The sequence below is a fragment of the Staurois parvus genome, unplaced genomic scaffold (assembly GCF_062004578.1).
Source record: "Staurois parvus isolate SC_StPar_1 unplaced genomic scaffold, SC_StPar_1.0 ptg000461l, whole genome shotgun sequence".
NCBI lineage: Eukaryota > Metazoa > Chordata > Amphibia > Anura > Ranidae > Staurois > Staurois parvus.
The window spans coordinates 342,079-362,872 of NW_028318257.1; the positions used below are offsets into that span (position 1 = coordinate 342,079).

At 44.9% G+C, this 20,794-nt stretch overlaps 1 protein-coding gene across 2 annotated transcripts in view; it reads left to right on the forward strand.

Annotated features, from left to right (window-relative positions):
- The first annotated feature begins 6,444 nt into the window (after window positions 1-6,444).
- The window catches only part of EPCIP (exosomal polycystin 1 interacting protein), a 35,028-nt gene continuing 20,678 nt past the window's right edge, over window positions 6,445-20,794 (forward strand). For both annotated transcript variants that reach the window (XM_089688921.1, XM_089688919.1), the window contains exon 1: window positions 6,445-6,606. The gene's annotated coding sequence lies outside the window, so the exon portion shown is untranslated. The remainder of the gene's footprint in view (window positions 6,607-20,794) is intronic.

Sequence of the window (20,794 nt, forward strand, 5' to 3'; positions counted from 1 at the left end):
AAGTGTAAACTCTCAGATATGGTGCTGCGCCTAATATATAACTTACATCTTTAACATAATATTTACCGTAATGTGTCCATGCAAGTGGTAATACAGTGCTAAAGCAAAGTGCTAAAATATAATACAATAGTAGTAAAGTGCAATACAAAAATGCTCCAATGTGCAAAAATGTCCATCCATATATATCTTCCCCAAAAGTCCACTGCATTCATTTACTTGAATCCAAGTTCATACTCAAATGAAAAGTTCAGCCAGGATAAAGTGCTAGATGTTATTCCCTAAAGTGCTAATCCCAAAAAAACACAGTGCCTTCTTCTGGTGCTTCAACATTAAACACCAATTGCATTCATATCCACCTTCTCTTCATTCCTTTTGGGCGCCACTCACCGGATCTGATGCAACGTCTTGTGTGTTAAGGTCAATTTGCGTTTTGTTCTATATCCTCCATTGTTTCACCTCCCAGACAGCTCTACCATAAATAGAAGGGACTCCTAATAGTGTTATATCAAAAATTCTGTAGTCCATAAAACAATAAAAACCAAACACCGCTAACAATGGTATACACTCAGAGTCCTATTGATTCACCCACCAGCAAGATGGCCGTGTGTTCCAAGGCACCAGAATTATCTCACCTGGAAGTGACGTAACCAGTTTACGCCACTGGAGGTACGGGTCTCCTCCCAACATGTTTCGTCATGAATGATGTCCTCAGGGGTTCTTGATAAGTGCCCAGGACAGGTCTAGTGGCTGTACTATCTGCAGCAGCACTGGACAATTACTGCTGCAGGAGCATGGGGTGGGGCAAAGGACTGAAAATTTCGAAAAATATTGGGTGCTGTTGGGATTGGTGCACTTAATAAGATTTGTGCCATTAAAAATTGTAAAATTATTCAGGAGCAATATCAAAGTTTGTGAAATGTTACGGGTCAATGTGGATTCCTTGTGTCACCGGTGGTAGGTGTGGATTCTGGCTCATTAATGGTCCTTTCTTGGGAATTTAGGTTATCCTAAGTGACCTAACCAAAGTGGAAGGAACACTCAGCTTTGACCCACCAACAATATCAACAAAGTGCTGGCTCATCAGAGAAAAATATAATGTGAAGTCAGGCAGAGGTCAGGCAGGCAGAGTTCATGCTTTAATAAATTACAGGCAGAGGTCATGGCTGTTGGCTGACTGCTGGATAGCAAACAGGAGAAAACCGTCATGGCACAAGAAAGAGCACACAACAAAGAGGTTTTATGTATTGGTTCTGATAGCAGGTCTGAATATGTAGGGCAAAATACACAAAAAGTCTCAGATTGGGATAAGACTCATATTTACAGGTTATCAGGATCTTTGCAGGAATCAGCAGGTTGTTCTGACTCATATAGTGCACCAAGCAGACTTTTCAACCTTGAATTAGGAAAAGGCATATCATGCACATAATGGTTACTGCAACGAGTGGCAATGCATGTAACATGAGTTGGGTATTCATTCTCAATGGCACCCCAAAGCACCTTGCCTCAGTAAGTAACACACTAACATACACTATATTGCCAGAAGTATTGGGACGCCTGCCATTACACGCACATGAACTTTAATGGCATCCCAGTTTTAGTCCGTAGGGTTCATTATTGAGTTGGCCCCTCTCTTTGCAGCTATAACAGCTTCAACTCTTCTGTAAAGGCTGTCCACAAGGTTTAGGAGGGTGTCTATGGGAATGTTTGACCATTCTTCCAGAAGCGCATTTGTGAGGTCAGGCACTGATGACGGATGAGAAGGCCTGGCTCACAATCTCCGCTCTAATTTATCACAAAGGTGTTCTATCTGGTTGAGGTCAGGACTCTCTGCAGCCCAGTCAATTTTCTCCACCCCAGACTCACTCATCTATGTCACTATGGGCTTTGCCTTGTGCACTGGTGCACAGTCATGTTGGAACAGGAAGGGGCCATCCCCAAACTGTTCCCACAAAGTTGGGAGCATGAAATTGTCCAAAATGTTGGTATGCTTAAGAGTTCCCTTCACTGGAACTAAGGGGCCAAGCCCAACCCCCGAAAAACAACCCCACACCATAATCCTCCCTCCACCAAACTTTACACTTGGCACAATGCAGTCAGGCAAGTACCGTTCTCCTGGCAACCGCCAAACCCAGACATGTCCATTGGATTGCCAGACAGAGAAGTGTGATTGGTCACTCCAAAGAAAATGTCTCCACTGCTCCAGAGTCCAGTGGAGGCGTGCTTTACACCATTGCATCTGAAGCTTTGCATTGTACTTGGTGATGTAAGGCCTGGATGCAGCTGCTCGGCCATGGAAACCCATCCCATGAAGCTCTCTGCACACTGTTGTGCTCATCTGAAGGCCGCATGAAGTTTGGACGTCTTTAGCTATTGACTCTGCAGACAGTTGGAGACTTTTGCGTACTGAGCTTGCGTTGACCCTGCTCTGTCATTTTACGTGGCCTACCACTCTGTGGCTGAGTTGCTGTTGTTCCCAGTTGCTTCCACGTTGTTATAATACCACTAAGAGTTGACCGTGGAATATTTAGTAGCCAGGAAATGTCACAGATGGACTTATTGAACAGGTGGCAACCTATCACAGTACCATGCTTGGAGTCACTGAGCTCCTGAGAGCGACCCATTCTTTCACAAATGTTTGTAGAAGCAGTCTGCATGCCTAGGTGCTCGATTTTATACACCTGTGGCCATGGAGGTGATTGGAACATCTGAATCCAATGATTTGGAGGGCTGGCCCAACACATTTGTCAATATAGTCTATGTTGCATTATGGTGCAATGCCAGAAATGGTAAATGCACCAGTTTTGCTGTGTTTTGGTGCATTGGCAGCTCATTTATTTTGAACAGGCTGTCTTTACACAACACACGATGACACAGGAAAAAACTATCCGCAACAATATGAACGTGTACTAAGTGAAGGGGAATCTCCCCAATGGGACACACATGATAAAAACATAACAGGAGTTTTAACTCTTCCCTACTCCTTCCAACATGGAAGAACGGCTTTAGATATACTATAATATATACATTTTTAACCACCTCACTACCACTGTATTGTAAAAAAATGGCCGGGAGGTGCACTATTTAGGCTCCATGCACACTGGCTTCAAAAAATGCTGCTCCTAGAGGAGTTTAGCTTTTTGACTGTAGAAGCAACTAATGCTATCCTATGTGTCCATGCACCTTACGTAGTCTAGAGGTGTTTTTTAAGCTCAGCGTTTAGAGGCAGAAAAAAAAACTCTTCTGTTTTGCATTTTTGAGAGCTTTTTTGGCAGAAAAAAATGCTAAACATTGATAAATACTCCTAAACTCTAGTACAAAAATGCTCAAAATTAGCGTTTGTATTTCTGCCAAGAGGACTGGCGTTTTTTTTATGCCGGTGTGTGTGGAGCCTTAAAATTTAATAGTAAATTAGTGCTAGTAGTAAAGTAGTACTAGTGTGCATGCGCCTATGATCACACTATCATACTGTCATTAAACCATGCAGCCCACATGCATAAGTAAGAGAGCCAGTCGGAATGGCTCTGGCCAATCACAGCGATCACAAATGTAAACACTCCCCATGTTTTTACATCTGAAAGCCCGCCCCTCTACAATGGAGGAAGGTGTATTGATGAATGAAGGATTTAGATAATGAAGGGTAGACAGCAGCAGATTCATAATGGAAGGGAAGTTGATTCATTTGATCATGGGATCATAGTTTTTTACCCCACTAACTCTATAATCTCTCCTATACATATCTTCACCCTGTGTCTCCATATAACTCATTATGTGTGTATGTTAACACTTTCAACTCCCAAAAGAAAACATTTATTATATTGTAGCTTACCAATTCTTAGATGTGATGGCTGCATTAGTTTTCTTTTTTAGGCTTTATTTCCTTTATTTTCACCTGGTGATCTGTCATGTAATCCTCTTGTTTTTCAAATAGAACAAGTCGTCCTGCAGATGTAGCAGTTAGGGGGTTGAGAAAAACCATTTAACACTGACAGGGGTGCTTACAATGATCAACTTTTATTTATTTATTTATATAAAACCTTTATCCCAAAAAGAACACAACTGTTGGAGTTTGGCTTTAATTTGGTGGCTAAGTGGTTAGCACTTCTGCGTAGCAGCACTAGGGTCGTTGGTTTGAATCCCAACCTCAGCAGTACCTGCATGGAGTTTGCATGCTCTTCCTGTGCGTGGATGGGTTTCCTCCCACAATTCAAAGACATGATGATAGGTTAATTGACCCTAGTATGTGTATGTATGAATGTGAGTTAGGTACCTTAGACTGTACGCTCTTGAAACCAGGGACTGTTGTGAATGTAATATATATACAATGGAGGAGATTTACTTCATCTCTCCATTTACGGATGAAAAACAGACACCCATGTATTTCCATGGACTAGCAGATGTAAACGAATGATCATCTGTTTACATCCGTTAATGTCCGCATCCGTTTTTTGAACGGAAGAGAACCCTATTTTCTTCAGTCAAAAAAAATGGAAGGGATGAAAAATGTATGTAAATAGACAAAAACAGATGAAAAAACTCCCTGTGCTCCTTCATCCAGAGTGGAGACACTGTAATAAAGGAGGCATGCTACTAGCCAGATCACCAAGTGAAAACAGAGGGAAAAAGACTAAAATAACAAAAACTATTGCAGCCATCACATCTAATGTAATCTCCAAGGATCAGGGCCCTCCTATCCCTCTTGTATGGAACTGTATTGTTGCTGTATTGTCTCCCGTTATATTGTAAAGCGCTGAGCAAACTGTTGGCCCTATATAAATCCTGTATAATAATAATAATAATAATTGATAACCTGCAGTATGTTTTAATTTTTGGTTTTGGGTTTAATACCTAAGCAACAGAGGTGCAAAAAAATAAAAACACTGCCCGAGGGCCCAGGGTCAGTAGGGGGCCACATGAGATGATCCTGGTACCTTTTTCATAGGCTTTTTTTTAGTTTGGGCAAGGACACAGGGGCCCCATGATCCCCTATTGCCCGGGGGCCCCATGAGTTGTCAGTCCGCCCCTGGTTAGGAGAAGCACCATGGCTGTAAGGCTCCTTGCACGCGGGGCATTTTGATAATGCTGGTAACGTTAGCCATGTAAAGTCACATTAAAAATGTGAGTTTTTCAGCTTTTTTTACCGTTTTTGCATTAGCGTTCAGCGGCGTTTTGCCGTGTTTAGTGGCGTTTCCCCACGTTTGCTTTTTTAGCGTATTTTTTTGGTAAAAAAAGTCCAAAAATGCCAGTTTGTGGCATTTTACCACGTTTTACCTTTTTGCCGTATTTTTTCAGTGTTAGAGCGTTTTTACAGCTAAAAAACGTTTTTTTGCGTCTGCAGATTTTAGAGGGTTTTTTTTACCAAAAAAAGTCCAAAAACGGTGGTTTGCCATGATTTACTGCATTTTACCACGTTTTGACAGGTTTTTCAGCATTAGAGCGTTTTTAAAGCTAAAAAACTCCTCTAGAAACCAACTAGTTCTGGGGGGTTTTTCAAACCAAAAAAAGTCCCTGCCAAAAAACGTTGATTCCAGTCTATGTGTGCATGGACACATAGGATAACATGCTGGGGTGGTTATACTTTTTTCTTCTCTTTTGAGGACGTGAATCTCCAGAAATGAATAGAAAAATGCAGAGCAGAGGGGGTGGGGGGGGGGTATGGGTGGTATTTAGGTAGGAGCAGGAGTGGACTGACCATTCGAGCACTCGGGCACTGCCTGAGGGCCCGTGGTCAGTAGGGGGCCTCATTGAATGCCCCTGGTACCTTTTTATAGGCTTTTTTGAGTGTGGGCAAGGACACAGGGGCCGCATGATCCCCTATTGCCCGGGGGCCCCATGAGTTGTCAGTCTGCCCCTGGGTAAAAGGGTGGGGGAAGAAAAGGTTATACGATAAATGTACTGAAAATGTATCAGTGTTTTTAAAAGAGTATGTTTGGACCAGGGGCGGACTGACCATTTGGAAACTCGGGCACTGCCCGAGGGCCCGGGGTCAGTAGGGGGCCCCATGAGATGCCCCTGGTACCTTTTTCATAGGCTTTTTTGAGTTTGAGCAAGGACACAGGGGCCCCATGATCCCCTATTGCCCGGGGGCCCCATGAGTTGTCAGTCCGCCCCTGGTTTGGACAATTTATTTATTTGAAAAATCAATAAATATTTAAATTAAAAAAAAAGGATAGCATGCTGGGGGGTTTACTGGCTGTAGAAAAAAACATCAAAAAACATCAAAAGCCAAAAACAGCCGCTGAAAAAAAATCCAGTGTGCATGAGGACTAATGTTTGCTGGATGGGACGGCTCTGCCTGCAGCTCTAGTAATAATTAAACTCCCAGGGTAATTTGTCAGACAGGCATTTCTGAGATTGGTAAACTTTCCCAAAAGGGAGTGTTTCCCTGGAATGCAAAGTACATATCAAATCTAAACACAGGCATTTATCAAAGAGAACATTGGAAGGTACGCCTGGCTAATCAGCAGCACGGCCCATTCTCCATGAACTGTGGGCTCATTAAGCTGGCACAGTCTGGGATGTGGGGCCAGTTGGATGCAGAGAGCCAGGTCTTCACACAGCTCCTGATAACCTGACCATAGACAACCCTCCCGAGAGTCTCCGCACAGGGTATGTGTATACTGCTACATGACTCTTCCTATCTGTATCATATATACAAGAACAATAGAGAGATTCCTGTATGCCATAGACTGCTTTTTAAATTTCCTTACAAAAAAAAATTGAAAATGTAAGGGCAGCACAGTGGCTAAGTGGTTAGCACTTCTGCCTGGCAGTACTGGGGTTCTTGGTTCAAATCCCAACCACGGCACCACCTGCCTGGAGTTTGTATGTTTCCCTGTGCCTCTGTGGGTTTCCTCTTGGTGCTCTGGTTTCCTCCCACACTCCAAAGACATGCTGGTAGGTTAATTGGATCCTGTCTAAATTGGTCCTAGTATATAAATGTAAGTTAGGGACCTTAGATTGTACGCCCCTTGAGGGTTAGGGACTGATGTGAATGTACAATATATATGCATGTAAATTGATGGCACTATATAAGTATCTGTAATAATAATAATTTTAGAATAGATAGATATGATTTATCTTTCCTCCGTGTTTTTGTGAGTGTCTCTATAACTTTTTGGTTTTGTATGGATATCTCTTAGATTGTAAGCTCCCAGGATCAGGCCCTCCTATCCCTCTTGTATTGAACTGTATTGTTGCTGTATTGTCTCCCTTTATATTGTAAAGTGCTGAGCAAACTGTTGGTGCTATATAAATCCTGTATAATAATAATCTCAGTGTGGATGATCGATCCTCTGGGCACTCACAAAGAGTTTTTTGTTTTTTTTTACTGCTAAGCCTGTATTTAATAATTTCTGTTACACATGAAAGTGAATGTAAAGGCAAAATGTATTCATTTATTTATTTTTTGATAAAGTGGGAAAGAGTAAGGGTCCTTTCACACAGATGCGATTTTGCTGCATTTTTTATTTTGCTGCAAATGCAAGAAAAATATTTCCCTTTAAATCCTACAGGACTCTTCACACCACTGTGCTGTGTTTTGAAAAATCCTGCATGCTGCATCTTTGGTGCGCTTTTCATTAGCCCACCAAAACACAGCTGCCCATTAAACTGAATAGAAAATGAGTCAAAAAGCATCAAAAACACAGTTTTTGGTGCGTTTTTGAGTCACATGGCCACGTTTCACAGGTAAAAGCACCAGGAATGCATCACAAACTCATATGCGTTTTTAACACATTTTTGCAACGGATCAGTATGAAAGCACCCAAAGGGCTGATTCGCACTATTTGCGGTGACAGACGTATTACTGCAGTGTAAACCGTCTGTCAGACGCAAGGACACACAGGAAACAATTGTTACCCCTGTGCCCCGTTCACACTGCAACATAGCTCTGTGGTGTGCTGCAGCATGCAGTGAATGAAGTGTACGTTTTGTACACGCCACATAAAGTTTATTTTTAAAAAAGGGAACTCCACATGGAAGAAAAATATATCTGAAATATATTTTAAAAATATTCTTCCCAAATATATTGCCATATATTTGAATTATTACAATTTTGGCAATATTCAATATATTTCAAAATATATATATACTGCATGTTGAAATGCGTTTTTATTACAAAATATATGAAAAATATTTTTAAAAATACATTTCAAATATACTGTATGTCTTTAAAAATACAAATCTACATTTTTGGAATGCCTTTACAAATATATGTAAAAATATATGTTAAAATTACTTTTTTATCTGTTGAAAAAAAATCTGAAGAATATATTTTAAATCCCCCCTCCTAGCACAAATCCCCCCTCATAGCACAAACCCCCCCAATCCTCCCTTCTAGGACAACCAACCCCACAATCCCCTCTCCTAGCACAACCCCACAGCACAATTTTACCCCCAATCCCCCCTCCTAGTACAAACCCCCCCTCATAGCACAACCCCTCCCAATCCCCCCTCCTAGCACAAATCCCTCCTCATATCACAACCCCTCCCAATCCCCCCTCCTAGCACAAATCCTCCCCCCAATCCTCCCTTCTAGGACAACAACCCCCCCAATCCCCTCTCCTAGCACAACCCCTCCCAACCCCGCCCCCAGCAGCAATTTTTACCCCCAATCTCCCCCCAGCACAAACCCTTCCGTCATAGCACAACCCCTATCAATCCCCCTCCTAGCACAAATCCCACCAATCCTCCCTTCTAGGATAACCCCCCAATCCCCTCTCCTAGCACAACACCTCACAACCCCCATCACAATTTTACCCCCAATCGCCCCCCAGCACAAACACCCCCCCCCCCCAAAGCACAACCCCTTCTAGCACAAATCCCCCCCAAAATCCCCTCTCCTTGCACAACACCTCCCAACCCCCCCCCCCCCAGCACAATTTTACCCCTAATCCCTCCTCCTAGTAAAAATCCCCCTGGAAATTTCCCTTCTAGGACAACTCTCCCCCCCAAATTCCCCCTCCTAGCACAAATTTACCCCCCCAATTCCCTCTCCTTACACAACCCGCTCCCCCCCCCCCCCCAATCCCCCCTCACAGCACCAATCCTCTTTCTTCAATTCCCCCCACCTAAGACAAATTCCCCCAAATCCCTCCTCTACCTAAAACCCCTCCAAATTACCCTTCCCAGCATAAAATCCCCCCACTTAACACAAATACCCCCCCAAGCCCCTCTACTAGCACAAATCCCCTCCAATCCCAATCCTAGCACAATTCCCCCCCCCAATCCCCCTCCTAGCACAAATCCCCCCTAAGCCCCCCTCCCAGCACCAATCCTCTTCCTTCAATCCCCCCACCTAGGGCAAATTCTCCTAAATCCCTCTTCTAGCTAAAACCCCCCCAAATCACCCTTCCTAGCATAAAATTCTCCCACCTTACCCAAATCTCCCCCCCCCCTTTAGTACAAATCCCCCTAACCTCCCTTCTACTCCTGACACAAATCCCTTCTCCTGGAACAAATCTCCCCCCCCAGTCATCCCCATTACCCTTCCCAGCACAAATAGCCCCTATTCCCCTTCCTGCACAAATCGGGGCAGACACAGTTTGATTACCCCACCCCCTATCTCCTCTAATGACCAATCATCCCTCAGCAGCAAGGATCCAGGAAAAGAATCAATCACTGCCCATGCCGATATAAGAGAGATCCTGTGTCAGCTCTCTCCTGCCATTTTTCCTTTGCAGGCTTCAAGGCTCCAGGCTTCTCTCCTCTTGTCCCAGCCGTGAGTGCGGGGGAAGGCACTCAGCGGCCAGGCACAATGTCCATGGACAGGGGGGGGCACAACTAAAAGAGCCCACCCCAGCACCCCCCTTGATCTGGTCATGGCAGAGAGTAGGGAAACCAGCAGCTGTGGCTGAATTCTAGGCAGCTGCCTAGTTCCCCTAGTAGTAGCACCGGCCCTGAGAGTAAGGTTGGCCATACATGGATCGATTTTTGAAAGACTTTTCGTTCAAAAATCAGACCTAAGAATAGTCGGCCAATTTTCGCTCTTTTAGTAGGGCAATGGCACCGGACGATTTTCGTGGTTTCTCCCCATTTCATTTATTGGGCATGTTGGAAAATTCGTGAAAAACTAACGATTTTCAAAATCATTGGTGGCACCATCAGATTACAGAACGAACAATGTTTTCAATTTTCGATCAAAAAATCGTTCTGAATTCAACCCATGTATGGCCTGCTTAAGGGAAAGTTATATCTTCTGTCATTTTTTTGCCATCTGTGTCCCCTTCACTTCCTGTCCCATAGCCCAACAGGAAGTGAGAGGAAATCCCTCTAAATTAGGGGGTCCCCAGAACTAGTGTCCCCATTGAAAACTTTCCAATCTATTACTTTTCTGGGGACAACCCAAAACGTGGGGCTTTCTTTACATTCACTTTCAATGATAATGGTAGACAGGACAAATAGAGAGAGTGAATCTTCCTAATGGGGACACAGACAGCAATGACAGCTGACAAGCATTCTAGGACCTCTCCACTCTGTCCAAAATCTAAAAAATGTTGCCTTTACTGTAGTTATACTTTAAGGGCCGGTTCACACTGCATGCGTTTCAGTTGCTTTTTTACTGCATCCAAAATGCACAGAAAGTAGGTGATATGGTTGTCAATGTCATAGTTCACATCAGTGCTTGCAGTTCCAGTGCGTTCCGGATGCAGAAAAAAAAGTAGAACAGGCTGCATTTTTTCTGTACAGAACTGTACTGGAATGCAGTAAAAAGCATCAAAAACTCACTGGAACGCACATGTCCCTATTCAAATTGAAGAAAAGGAGAGGGGAAAAAATTAACTGGAATAAAAAATGCACTGGAACGCGTCAAAAACACACAACAAATGCACCAGAACGGGCAAAAAACGCATAAAAAAGCACATGCAAAAACACATCCGGAACGCATCTGGACTGCGTTTCTCTAAGGGCTAGTTCACACTAGATGAAGTTCAGTGCGCTTTTTTTCTGCATCAAAAATGCATGCACAGTATTTTCCATGTATTCCAATGGCCCTAGTTCACACCAGGGCAGTCAGTTCCAGTCAGTTTCCGGAGCAGAAAAAAAAAAGTAGACCATGCTGCATTTTTTCTGCACAGAACTGTACTGGAACATGGCAAACTGCATCAAAACTGCACCGGAACTGCGCATAGCGTGAACTGTAAGCAAAAATGTATCTGGAGTGCATCTTTGTAGTGTGAACTGGCCCTGAGCAAAACAGTATCCTGAGGGCGGGTCCAAACTAAAGAAACGAAGTCCAGATGTGTTCCGGATGCCTTTTTGCATGCATGTTTGTGACATGTTTTTGGTGCGTTTTTGACACGTTCCGGAGCGTTCTGGTACGTTTTTGATGCATTTTACCACGTTCCAGTACAGTTCAGCATGTTTTTTTCTGATAACAGCCTCTAGGAGCTTAAAAAACCACTAGTGTGCATGGAGTCTAAAGAAAAAAAAAAGATCAGGAGAAAAATCTCTTGTGTGAGGCAAGTGTTACTAAACCCCGTCTGTATATGCAGTAAGTCATGATTGTTATACTCACTATGGAACCTAAGGGGTTAATCCTCTGCATTGCGTAAAAAGGCCTTTTGATCCTGTCTTCTCTGCCCCTCCTCTTGTTCAAATGACCACCTGATACAGACTGAATGCTCAGTTTGGTGTGTATTGCTAGAGAGGTTTTTTTTTTCTTGGGAGGATGCATGTGATCAGCATAGGGCCAAACAGCACTGTCCAGACAGATGTCAGGGGTTCTGCATCCTCCTAGAGCAGAAAGAAAACTCCTCCTACAAGCTTTAACCAGTGCTCTGCTGAACACTGATAGAAGTCACAAGACTGCTCCAAATGCTGATGAGAAAAGGTATTTAGCCGTTTATATTTACTAAAATAATTGCATTTCCATGTTGTGTGTACCGTGGGAGAGAAGGTATGGTGAATGCAGAGTCCTGGGAGACCAGATATAGTGAATGCAAAGTCTGGGGAGACCAGATATAGTGAATGCAGGGTCCGGGGAGACCAGATATAGTGAATGCAGGGTCCTGGGAGACCAGATATAGTGAATGCAAAGTCCGGGGAGACCAGATATAGTGAATGCAGGGTCCGGGGAGACCAGATATAGTGAATGCAGGGTCCGGGGTGACCAGATATAGTGAATGCAGGGTCCTGGGAGACCAGATATAGTGAATGCAGGGTCCGGGGAGACCAGATATAGTGAATGCAGGGTCCTGGGAGACCAGATACAGTGAATGCAGGGTCCTGGGAGACCAGATACAGTGAATGCAGGGTCCGGGGAGACCAGATATAGTGAATGCAGGGTCCTGGGAGACCAGATAAAGTGAATGCAGGGTCCTGAGAGACCGGATATAGTGAATGCAGGGTCCTGAGAGACTGGATATAGTGAACGCAGGGTCCTGAGAGACCGGATATAGTGAATGCAGGGTCCGGGGAGACCAGATATAGTGAATGCAGGGTCCGGGGTGACCAGATACAGTGAATGCAGGGTCCGGGGTGACCAGATACAGTGAATGCAGGGTCCGGGGTGACCAGATACAGTGAATGCAGGGTCCTGGGAGACCAGATATAGTGAATGCAGGGTCCGGGGAGACCAGATATAGTGAATGCAGGGTCCTGGGAGACCAGATATAGTGAACGCAGGGTCCGGGGGTGACCAGATATAGTGAATGCAGGGAGACCAGATATAGTGAATGCAGGGTCCGGGGTGACCAGATATAGTGAATGCAGGGAGACCAGATATAGTGAATGCAGGGTCCGGGGAGACCAGACATCGTGAATGCAGGGTCCTGGGAGACCAGATATAGTGAATGCAGGGTCCGGGGAGACCAGATATAGTGAATGCAGGGTCCGGGGAGACCAGATATAGTGAATGCAGGGTCCGGGGAGACCAGATATAGTGAATGCAGGGTCCGGGGAGACCATATATAGTGAATGCAGGGTCCGGGGAGACCATATATAGTGAATGCAGGGTCCGGGGAGACCAGATATAGTGAATGCAGGGAGACCAGATATAGTGAATGCAGGGAGACCAGATATAGTGAATGCAGGGAGACCAGACATCGTGAATGCAGGGTCCGGGGTTTAGTAACAATTTAATCATTCTGATTCTAGTTTGCTTTAGTATTGCAGTATTATTTGGATATGAAGCAAATCTATTTAAAAAATATATACAAACCACTTATGAAATGTTTTTGAACTGGTTGCCCATCAAAATTATTATTAATTATAATTATTGATGAAAAAATTAGCCAACAGCTTGTGTTCCGACAAGAGGTGGCCGATATCAAAACAGCTCAGGGCAGTTTTCAACAAATTGACTGATCTTCCCAGGTGGATCTTTCAGCACTGCTCGGGGCTGGAGTGTGAACAATATTCATAAAATAAACACAGATTACTGAGAAAATGTAACCAAACTGACATGTACAGGATTTAGTGCTCTGTACTCCCATTAATGCCTGTGTGTGTGTTGACACTAGACCATTAGTGATGAATGGCCAAGGCATACTGGAATCTCTTTTCACCGCCTGCTCTGCAAGAACATTAACCTCTGTGTCCCGTTCACCAGCCAGACGCCATCTCTGTACCATATATTGCTATGGGTGTGCGGCACGCACAGTACAGCGGATGGGCCAGTATTAATCCTAGCTTGAGCTATTGGCTTTGTAGGTCACAAGATCAGCTGCAGCTTTGATCCTGAGTGGAATGATATTACCTGTTGAATTACGAATGTCTGGCGTTCATTTTTTTTTCGTTGGGTGGTCTGGAAAGGGTTGCCTGGATTAGCTAATGTTTAAAATAACATGGGAGCATGCCAGTGTCCAGAGAGATTGGAGGGGTGAGTTCAGGTTACTGGAAGGAGGGAAAGATGTTCAGGATGGTGTTCTGCAGACATTATGGGGGAGATTTACTAAAACTGGAGTGTGCAAAATCTGGTGCAGCGTGCATTAGCGTTTAGTGGCGTTTTTGCATTGTTTTCGCATTTGCGGTTTTTAGAGGTTTTTTTTAGCAAAAAAAAAATTTTTGGTAAAAAAGTCCACAAATGGTGGTTTGCCACAATTTACTGCGTTTTGACACGTTTTTCAGCGTTAGAGCATTTTTAAAGCTAAAAAACTCCTCTAGAATCCCAATAGTTTCTGGGGGGTTTTTTTCCAGCCAAAAAACATCGCTGCCAAAAAATGTTGATTACAGTCTGTGTGCATGGACACATAGGATAACATGCTGGGGGGTTTACTAGCTGTAGAACTGTAAGCAAAAATGTATCTGGAGTGCATCTTTGTAGTGTGAACTGGCCCTGAGCAAAACAGTATCCTGAGGGTGGGTTCAAACTAAAGAATCGCAGTCCAGATGTGTTCCGGATGTGTTTTTGCATGCATGTTTGTGACATGTTTTTGGTGCGTTTTTGACACGTTCCGGAGCGTTCTGGTACGTTTTTGATGCATTTTACCACGTTCCAGTACAGTTCAGCATGTTTTTTTCTGATAACAGCCTCTAGGAGCTTAAAAAACCACTAGTGTGCATGGAGTCTAAAGAAAAAAAAAAGATCGGCAGAAAAATCTCTTGTGTGAGGCAAGTGTTACTAAACCCCGTCTGTATATGCAGTAAATCATGATTGTTATACTCACTGTGGAACCTAAGGGGTTAACCTATGCATTTTGTAAAAAGGCTATTTGATCCTTTCTTCTCTGCCCCTCCTCTTGTTCAAATGACCACCTGATACAGACTGAATCCATAGTCATATGCTCATGCTCAGTTTGGTGTGTATTGCTAGAGAGGTTTTTTTTTCTTGGGAGGATGCATGTGATCAGCATAGGACCAAACAGCACTGTCCAGACAGCTGTGAATAGAAACCAATCAGCTTTCAGGTTTGAAGCTTCATGTACACTGAGTGTTTCAGTAACAGCTGTGTAAAGTCACATTAAAAACGTGAGTTTTTCAGCATTTTTAGTGTTTTTGTATTAGCGTTTAGTGGCGTTTTTGCATTTTTGGTTATAAATGCAATTTTGGGTAAAAAAAAGTCCAAAAATGGTGGTTTGCCACAATTTACTGCGTTTTACCATGCTTTGACACGTTTTTCAGCGTTAGAGCGTTTTTAAAGCTAAAAAACTCCTCTAGAATCCCACTAGTTCTGGGTTTTTTTTCCAGCCAAAAAACATCGCTGCCAAAAAACGTTGATTACAGTCTGTGTGCATGGACACATAGGATAACATGCTGGGGGGTTTACTAGCTGTAGAAAAAAACATCAAAAGCCAAAACAGCCGCTGTAAAAACGCCCCATGTGCATGAGGACTGTCAAAGCTTAACCCCCGGTTCACATCTATTTGGCCGTGCGGGCCGCGTTTTGCATGGGCACAGAGCCCATTCATTTGAATGTACTCCCGTGCCCGTGACATGCAGGGAAGAAGTCCCTGCACTTCTTTAAAATGCAGCCCACACAGGAACCTTGGTCCCCAGTATGGTTGCGTTTTCCAGTGCGGGCGGAGTGCCATTAGAATTAATGGCACCCGCCCGAGGGTCCGCATTTCTCTGTGCAGGTGGTGCGGCTGCATGGATTTTCGTGTGGATCCGCAGCAGCACCACCTGCACAGATGTGAACCTAGTGTAATTGAAGAAGCTGAAGTCAGAAGCTGATTGGCTACCATGCACAGATGCATCAGATTCTGAGTGCTCCAGTTTTAGTAAACCTCCCCTTATGTGTGATAATTAACCACTTCCCGTCCGCCCTATAGCAGTACTGCTACAGGGCGACATGGGTGTGCAAAACCACGTATACATACATGATGTAGCATTTACGAGTAGGTGGCGAGCGTGCTCCCTACCCGCTCCGCCATTCGCAGCCACGGCTGTCAATCACCAAATCCCGGCAGGTGATTACTCACTGTTGCCCGGTGATTGCCAAGCATCTCCAATGGAGGGGGGGGGGGAAGCAGGGGCGGACTGACAACTCATGGGGCCCCCGGGCAATAGGGGATCATGGGGCCCCTGTGTCCTTGCCCAAACTCAAAAAAGCCTATGAAAAAGGTACCAGGGGCAACTCATGAGGCCCCCTACTGACCCCGGGCCCTCGGGCAGTGCCCAAGTTTCCAAATGGTCAGTCCGCCCCTGGGAGGGGGAAACTGTTTGTAAACGAAACAGATCTCTCCCCTGTCAGCTTCTGCACACTGCTTTGCAAGGCTGTGCGTAGCAGAGCCATACAAAGCCGTGTGCTTACAGTGAAACACACACACAGCCCCACAATAAAACACACCCAGCATCCTGACGGCACTGATCACTGTATTGGTGTCACAGGGGATGTCAGTGGCAGTTAGGTTCCCCACAGTGTCAGAATGCCTGCCGCAGTCCTGCTATAAGTCGCTGATCGCCGCCACTACTAATAAAAATTAAAAATAAAATCCAAGTATATATAACGCCATTTGTAAACACTATAACTTTCATGTAAACCAATTAATTTACACATATTTGGATTTTTTTTAGCAAAGACATGTAGCAGAATACGTTTTGGCCTAAATTTAAGATGAAATTAGATTTTTTACAATTTTTTTACTGGACATGTTTAATAGCAAAAATTCAAAAATATAATGTTTTTCACAAAATTGTCAGCCTTTTTTTTTTATAGCGCAAAAAATTAAAACCGCACAGGTGATCAAATACTGCCAAAAGAAAGCTCTATTCATGGAAAAAAAAGGGCGTAAATTTCATTTGGGTGCAGCATTGCATGACCATGCAATTGTCAGTTAAAGTAACGCAGCGCTGTAATGCAAAAAATGGCCTGGTCAGGAAGGGGGGTAAATCCTCAGGAGGGCAAGAGGTTAACCACATGCCGCCCAGCCACCGCATATAAACGGTGGCAGGGCAGTGCTCGTAGGCAAAAGCATGTTTTAAAACGTCTGCCTACAAAACAGGTAGAGGGCGCGCGAGGCGCGCGCCCGCCCTACCTGTCCCGCAGGTGTCAGCAGCGGGTCTCCGCCGCCGGGTCACGGACGGTTTTTACCGGCCGTTTTCCCGCGATCAGCGGTGAACACTGACACAGAGCAGGGCTGCATTGTTTACACACAGCCCTGCTCTGTGACAGTTCGCCGCCAAGCTGCAGAGGGAGAGAAGAGTTTCTCTCCCTCGATCAGCTCCCCCCTCCCTCCCCCTCATCCAGTACACACCCCCGCCCCCTAGTAAAACACTCCCCTTACACAGCAAATTCTAAAATGTTAACCCCTTCCTCCCCAGTGACATTAGTACAGTTTCAGTGTTTTTTTTTCACTGATCACTGTATTGGTGTCACTGGAGATGCCAGTGACCCCAAGTCAGCTCCCCCCAGTGTCAAAATGTCCGCCGCAGTCCCGCAGTCCCACCATAAGTCGCTGGTCGCCGTCATATGTCGCTGATTGCCGCCATATGTCGCTGATCGGTGCCATTATTAGTATAAATAAAAATTAAAAATCCCAGTATCTTTCCCGCCATTTGTAAACGCTATAACTTTCACGTAAACCAATTAATTTACACGTATTGGGGTTTTTTTTAGCAAAGACATGTCGCAGAATGCATTTTGGCAGAAATTTATGACTAAATTTGATTTTTGCATTTTTTTTTTACTGGACATGTTTTATAGCAAAAAGTCCAAAATATTGTTTTTTTTTTCCCTCAAAATTGTCAGCCTTTTTTTTTATAGCGCAAAAAATAAAAACCGCACAGGTGATCAAATACCACCGAAAGAAAGCTCAATTTGTGGGGAAAAAAAGGACATAAATTTCATTTATGTACCATATTGCATGACCGCGCAATTGTCCGTTAAACTAGCGCAGCGCTGTATAGCAGAAAAATGGCGTAAATTGCAGTATCTATACCATAGTTTGTAGACGCTATAACTTCCACACAAAGCAATCAATATACACTTATTGGGATTATTTTACCAAAAACATGGAGCAGAATACATTTTGGCCTAAATTTATAACTAACTTTGAGTTTACTATATATTTTTTATAGCTGAAAGTAAAAAATATTGTTTTTCTTCAAAATTTTTGGCCTTTTTTTGTTTATAGCGTGAAAAATAAAAAGCGCACAGGTGATCAAATACCATCGAAAGAAAGCTCTATTTGTGTGAAAAAAAGGACGTAAATTTCGTTTGGGTGCAGCATTGCATGACCGCGCAATTATCAGTTGAATTAGTGCAGCGCCGAGTAGCAAAAAGAGGCCTGGTCATTAAGGGGGGTAAATCCTCAGGAGGGCGAGGGGTTAAAGAGGAATCCCAACTGATATTTAGTTTGTTAAAGTGAAACTAAATGCTGCAAAATCCTCACCTTCCAGCAATGTGGTGGTTACATTTATAGGTAAAGTTGATCCAGGGAATATCCGATTGCCTCTCGGGGGATCAGTAAGGAATTTTCTCCCTTGCAGGAGCAAATTGGATCATGCTTTGCTGTTTTTTTTGCCTTCCTCTGGATCAACTGTGGGTACAGGATTATGACTTTTTTTTTCTATGGTTGAACTAGATGAACTTTTGTCTTTTTTCAGCCAGACTAATTATGTAACTATGTAACATTGGCTGCTGTCATCTTCTCCCCAGGCTACCGATTGATCTACCTGATTGGCAGAAGATGACGTGATCCTGTGTATGTGCTCAGGAGTCAGTCATTCCAGCACAGCCGAAATTCCAGGTCCTTACTATTTAGGGGAGATCAGCCAATGGACGCTCGTTGGTTGCCCTCCCTGCAACCTGACAACTCCCAGCATGCAGGTCCTGGGCCTGCAGCTGGGATAGCGAAGCTCGGAAAATATGGCAGGGGTCATGCAGGGAGGGGGATGCACCCTTTTGGGGGGGGGGGGTCTGTGGACAACAGCCAGTATGTGACATTTACATGTGCAGTACTCTCCTATTTGGAGTAGGCTACTAGGCCAAATTTAGTTTTAGCCCCACTGTAATCAGTGGAGCAGGGGTTGATTGATTGCGACCGCTCAGAGTTTTATAGGCTGCTGCTCTGCTACTTCCCCCTGTCTTCCGGAGAGCTCTGGAACATAGTGGAGGGAGGGCAGAGGCTGCACCCTGAATATTTATGGAACTCTGGCCAATCCCTGGGGAGGTGTGCCTAGAAGGTGGGGAAGAGTTCATAAATAGTCTGAGGCCTGAACAGACAGGGCAGCTTCCAGTATGTAGGTGTCGCTGGGCTCAGGATACATTCAGCAGTGAGGCATGAATGGAATCAAGACCTGAAGCATTGGGGAGCAAAGAGGACCGAGTGAGTACAGCAGCACTCTCTGGGATCTGCAAGGGGAAAGACTGACCCACGTACTAAGAACAGGGCTGGACTCAATCCTTAATCCTTGTTCCGGGAGATCTTCCGAGAAGCCAGGAGGGATGGTAGTGCTTGTAGGCTATTGATCTGGGAGCAGCACCATAGGGGGAGAGAAGACGTTTCTTTTTTTTTGGGGGGGGGGGGCGGCTGCTAGTTCCTCACCCATAAAGAGCAGCTGATAGTGATCCGCAATGACAACTTTCAGTAAAGGAACAGTTGAGGATCTACTTTTGTACATAGGAGGGAAGTGTCCCTCTTCCATTGATTCAAGTCTACCAGGGCATCCTATAATCCCTATTTCCCTATACAAGTTGAATTCCCCTAATAAAACAACAAAGCCAAGCCCATGGACTGGTTACTGCCTTTGGATGCAAGTCTGTGTGAAAAAAAGCCATTGCCTGGCTGTGTCCCAGGGCTTCTTTTCTCAAAAAATAGGTGCAGGAACTTCGCCCTTCTGAGTCACTTCTTGTTTCCGCCCCCTACAGACCTCCGAGCACCGTCACTTGGTTCCACCCCCTACCGACCTCCCAATACCTCTCCTTTTAGAGAATACAGAGCCAAGTATCATTTATCAGCAGAAAAATAGATCCCCCGCAGCCAGCAGCAATAGACCTGCAGCAACAATGGACCCCCAAAACAAAATACCACCCCAGTAACCCCCAGCAGCTACCACAGATCTCCCAGCAGCCAGCATCAATAGACTCTCCAGCATCCAGCAACAACAGACAGTAGACCCATCTCTCAACAGTAGATCTGTCACGTACCTTGTTGGGGAGCCTGACGTGGAGAGAAGGCATCCTCTTACGACTCACGCTCGGAGCCCCTGATAGTGGGAACAGAGGACGCAGAGCCAGGAAGGGCAAGAATGCCGGGCGGATCTGGAGCTGGCAGCAGGTAGCGGAAGACCCAGGAGATCCAGATGCAGGCCATGTGCAGATGCAGGAACGTAGGTGCAACAGCAGGCAGGTGTGGCAGCAATCAGGATGCAGACCGGGGCTGGACACCGGAGCGTGGGTGCGGTAGCCGGCTGGTATGAGAGTGACCGGGATGCAGGCCAGGTGCAGATCCGTGGGTGCAGCAGCAGGCAAGTATGGCACATGTCAGGATACAAGCCAGATGCAGGACCATGGGTGCAGCGGCAGGTAGGTATGGCACACGTCAGGATGCAAGCCAGGTGCAGGACCGTGCGTGCAGCGGCAGGTAAGTATGGCAGCCGTCAGGATGCAAGCCAGGTGCAGGTGCAGGTACGTAGATACAGCAGAGTCAGATAAGCCGGGTCAGTATTAAGCAGGCAGATAAAGTACAAGGGAGCAGGCAAGCGGATGGTCAGGGATAGCCGAGGTCAGTGCAGGCGGAGTTCTTTCTTAGTCAGGGTCAGATCAGAATACAAGCCACAGGATCAGGTAATAATGCAGAGATGTTGTAGACCAGAAGGCATTGATTGTACTGTATTGCAGGTTTAAAAGCCCGCCTAGCAGTGACGCGGACTCTACTGCGCATGCACGCACTTCTGGGCTTCTGTGCATGCG